We start from the raw sequence: 5,438 nt of genomic DNA, 5'->3' as shown, positions 1-5,438 counted from the left end.
GGGGGATAAACTGTAATTTTCCCTAACTTTTAATTGGAAGATAAAATGGCAGTTTCTTCCAAAGCTTTATTTTTTGGAGTTTTTGCGTTATTTGCTCTACTCTTTGCTATTAATGTTTTGCCTGCCTCGGTTGAGTACCCCCATTCTGTTGCTGGTAAATGTTTCTCACTGAACTTGCATGCACTACAAACAAACAAAAGAGTCTAATCAGTTATGTTTGGAATAGTGATTTTTTGAAAAACATTACTAAAATGCGCTGTTTTACTATTCAAACGTCACTATTCATAAAATAGTAATGAATAGTGACTGAACGCTTCGGTTGAGTATCTGCGCATGAACAGTATGTTACTATTCAAACATCTCAAATTTTGAAAATAGTGGCGCCCAAAATTTGTGTTTATAACAACTCCACACCTAAAAATTTCAAAATTTCTCCTCTTTCACCCATACACATAAAAAAAAAAAAAAAAGCTAGGTGGCTGCCGATTTGCGGGCCTACCCAGATGTCCCTGGGTATGGCCTGAAAGGCCACCCCCAGCCTCGGGGCCACCCCAGGGCAGGTCAGGGGTGGTTAGCGAGGTGGCCGCAGGTGGCTCGTGGGCCACCCTTGAGGCTGGAGGGTGGCTTCGAGCCACCCCCACCACCAACAAGGGGGCAACCACCCCTCTAATTTTTATTTTTTATTTTAAATTTATTTGAATTTGTTTCATTTATTTATTTATTTAAAAAAAGAAAGTTAATTTGATTTTTTTTTTGTTATATATATATATATATATATATATATATATATATATATATATTTGGTTAAAAAAATTTTAAAGAGTGTTGTCATTTGAACAGTGCAAAGCGTCACCTTTCAAAAAGGTGATGCGCACTATTTACACATTGCCTTCTGGAAGTTGACGTGCACTATTCACACGTCGCCTTCCAAAAGGTGACATTTGCACGTCAACTTCCAGAAGGCATTGTTGCTATGCCTTTACTATTTGTTTTTATGTTAAGAATGCTTTGCTTAACATTCTTATGATCATATACAAAAGCAAAACATTCTTATTATCAATCTTATAAACTTTTTATCTTGTTAATATCATTCATATATAGCCTTTGGCCTCTTTTATCAATTATGCATATCTCCATGAGCTTTCGCGATCATCAGTGCATAGCTGTGTAGTTTGAGTTTCAGATCTAAAATGATAATTGTTCATCATATAATTGTTAAGCATATCAAATGTGTGCACTTTTAATTCAATTATCTATAGATTAAAGGCATTCTAATGCATATTGATCTCTTTCTTGTTTGTTTACAATTTGTTTATATGATGATGAGATAGAATTTGACGGGCCAAGAGACTGCTACCATTTAAGCAGAAGTTTTCATGGGAGACGCAGCAACTCAGAGAATTGTTCTAACCTTTGCATTGTGAAGGAGGGTGCAAATAAAGGAAGATGTTTTGGGATTTGGCATGCAAAATGCTACTGTTACAAATGTCCAAATTAAATAATTGAGTGCATTCAATCCGAAAATGTATGAGTAGTCACTACAAAAATGGGTTTTCTTTTTGACCAGAGGTGTTTGACGTGTCAATGGTATTGACACGTCAAAAACCTTTTTTGACGCGTCGTTTTTGGCGTTCATCAACCGTCGAAAGGGTAGGTGTCAAAAAAACCCATATTTTTGACGTGTCTACAGTGACACGTCAAAAACTTTTGACGTTTTCGAACTGGCACGTCAAAAAAATTTTTTTTGACGTGTTAAAAAACTGACACGTCAAAAAGTTTTTTGACGTGTCAATTTCTGAAACGTCAAAAAGTTTTTTGACGTGTCAGGTCAAAAAACTTTTTGAAACCTGACACGTCAAAAAACTTTTTGACGTGTCAGTTTTTGACGTGTCAATTTCTAACACGTCAAAAAGTTAAACGTGCAATTTTTGACGTGTCATTTTCTGACACGTCAAAAACATTTTTTTTTTATTATTAATTTAATATTTTTAATCCAATATTCACATATTCCTGATATTCCAATCAATAATTCAAATATTTCAAATACATAATCCACGTATATCCACCTATATTTCAAATATTTGTAATCTATAATCCACATAATCTACAATCCATAATACAATCAAATCCACGTACATAATCTACAATCCACATACATAATCTACAATCCATAAATTCACATACACAATCTACAATCCAATCCACGTACATAATCTACAATCCACGTACACAATCCATAATCCATAATTCAATCCAATACACATCCATAATATAATCATACATAATCCAATCCATAATATAATCATACATAATCCAATCCATAATCCAACACATACATAATCTATAATCCAATACACATCCATAATCCAATCCAATACACATCCATAATATAATCATCCATAATCCAACACATAAATAATCCATAATCCATAATCCAATTCACATCCATAATACAATTCAATTCACATCCATAATACAATCCAATACACATCCATAATCCAATTCAATTCATAATCCAATCCAATTCATAATCCAATCCATAAGCCAATCCAATCCAGAACACACATCCATAATCCACATACATAATCCAATACTATATATCAAATATCCAATAATATATATCCATGATATCCAATAATATATATCTAACACAACACAACACAACTTCATTAATAATATATATCTAATATCCAACAATATATATCAAACACATACTTCATTAAACAAAATTTCAACACACATACTACATTTCAACACAACACATAACAAAACATATATATAGATTAAAAAACAAATAAGCAATAAAACATTTATGGACTTATTTACTAGAAATAAGTTTAAATTTGTCTCAACAAACATATAGTTTGATCTACATATATACAACACAACTTCACAAACAGTGATGACCAGCCCTGTGGCGCCCAACTCAATTACCTGCAAATGAGTTGTGAACCAATAATAATCAATACAAAAATGATTATGTACTCTATAATATGATGCAAAGATACGTACGTTCTAAAATGGAACGCTGTAACTAGGGATTTCTAACAGTTATTTTTAACAGTTAACAATTGTTATAAAAACAAAATAAAATATATAATTACCTCTGGGGGGCGCAGATCCTGACGTCGACCCGAACATTGCCTCGATCTGGCGAAAACGAGCATCAATCATAGCATCTTTCTCTGCTATCTGGGCTTGTTGTGCTTCAATCTGCCTCGCCATCGCATCCATAGTACTTCTTGTTGTTGCCCGCTCCTCTTCAAGTTCTCTAATTCTATCTGTCATCTGTGAGAACGAGGATTGAGATACATTTTGAGACCGTGTCTGGGACGGTGTATAGTATGAATGTATGGTGCCCCGCACCGGCAGCACATTCGGACCCAGCTGGCGGACCCTGCCAGCATACTCAGGCTTATTTCCATGCGCCTGAGCATACGCGTCATCAGGTGTCCACCGTACCGTCCCTTCCGTCACGGTCGAAGTATTTGCCGGGTCAGTGGGCATCAATTCCATCATCCTCTCCTGTACATTAAAAACAAGTTAGTATCTCGTATAAAGAACGTTAATCATAAATAATTTAACAAAATATATATGCTCGAGTACTTACACATCTTTCCCTGACCACGTCATTCGGATAGCCACTGTCTTTGTATGTGTGAGTCTTGACGTAACTTGAAGCTCGAGTTGGAGGAGTGCCCCCCGCGGCTACGGTCTGCATAGAAAATATATCAATACAACAACAAAAAAACCAAAAAAATTAAGAAAATAATCGACTTAAACAACCTTATATATATGCAGTAAAGATATATAAATACCTCTTGATATGACACTCTAGCGAAGCTCATCGACCCGGTGCAGTGAGGCGTATTGTTTCTTGCTCGCAATTCCTTCATCTTCGCAGCAGCCTCCTACATGCATATCACTCTTAAAATGTTAGGCATAACCCAATTACAATTAATGAAACTAAACAATGCATAAATGCATCATGAATCACGAAAATGAAAAAAATAAAAAAGCTAAATTTTTTTAACCTAACACCCAAACATGGACAATAATCAACAACGAAAGATCGATCATCATAAGGCTATGAACAAAGCAAACCAATCAAGTTATGGAAGAATTCTGAAAACACTCCGGACCTACCTGATTTTTCCGGTTGCACCATTTCGCCAACAAGACATTCAAGTCCTCGGCGTTGTATTTCCTAACGGCATCCTCACCCATTCTCGCCTTCACTGAGTCTGGAGTATCGCCCGCTTGGATTTTTAATTTGAGTTTTACAGAGTGTCTCCAATTCTTTAGCTTCGTGCCCATATCTCTGAAGGCGTCTCGTTTAATCGCCTCAATATCGTACTCAGGCGGCATGTAGAACTGAGTCTGCATATATAAGTCGAACAAATTAGGCGTATAATTGCACACATTAACGTTTAAAATATATAAAATGCACGTGCGAAAATATAAGAAACAATTTAACCATACCATCAAGGCGTCCCATACATCTTCCTTCGCACGGGGATGTACATGCTCCCATTCATCCCGGAGCCTAACATAAGTCCCAGCCCTTATGACGTTGCCGGCCTCCCTTCTGAATTTCATCCCACTAAATCCTACGGGCTGCCATGCCTTATTGTACTCGCAGACGATTTTTTGGCCAATGGGGACCTCCCACTTCTTGTTCGATTCTGGGATGTCCACCACCTGAAATTGGGTGCTCCCGTCTCCCCTGATACCTAACACATTAATAATTGCAAATGTTAATTATTTCAAATTTAATAGTAACTACATAAATTTTATATATATTTTAAATGAGTTTTTTAAGCATATATACTTACTTATTGTCCGGAGTTGTCGAACACCCAACACTTCCGGAGGATCATCGGCCTCCAAGTCACCTGAGCCATCCTCCGCATGCTCCCCATAGTATTGTGTCTCGCTGTCATCTGGCTGCGATGGCTCACTGAATGAGAGATTCGTGTTTAACTCGGGTAGAAACATCCTCTCTACCTCACCATGCCCACATACACCCAGCTCACTCATGGTAGGACCAAGATCATATGCGGCCTCCGTGTGATAGGAAACCGGCTGAGACCCTTCCCCTTGCTCAGGAAGTAAGGGTCTATACCCCTGGTCGTCTATCTGTACGGACCCCCGGCGTCTACTCTTTCCCCGCGTACTCATGTCAACCTGCAAAACACATAATATACTCAATTAATTATGTATCTAATAGATAAAAAATTCACCATAATAACCAATCAATATAGAAAGAAATAACATTAAATACGTCAAAATAATGTGTACGATATATATTATTAAAGTTTTAAATTTTTTAAATTCACATACGGATTTAAGTCTTGTCGGATGTAGTCAATGTCATCCTGCGGATCCACTTCATTATGTCTGGTCAATAGGAGCGGCTCAAACAAACATACATTGAC

This window comes from Corylus avellana, chromosome ca1, assembly GCF_901000735.1.
Source record: "Corylus avellana chromosome ca1, CavTom2PMs-1.0".
Taxonomy (NCBI): domain Eukaryota; kingdom Viridiplantae; phylum Streptophyta; class Magnoliopsida; order Fagales; family Betulaceae; genus Corylus; species Corylus avellana.
This window is presented reverse-complemented; position numbering follows the sequence as displayed.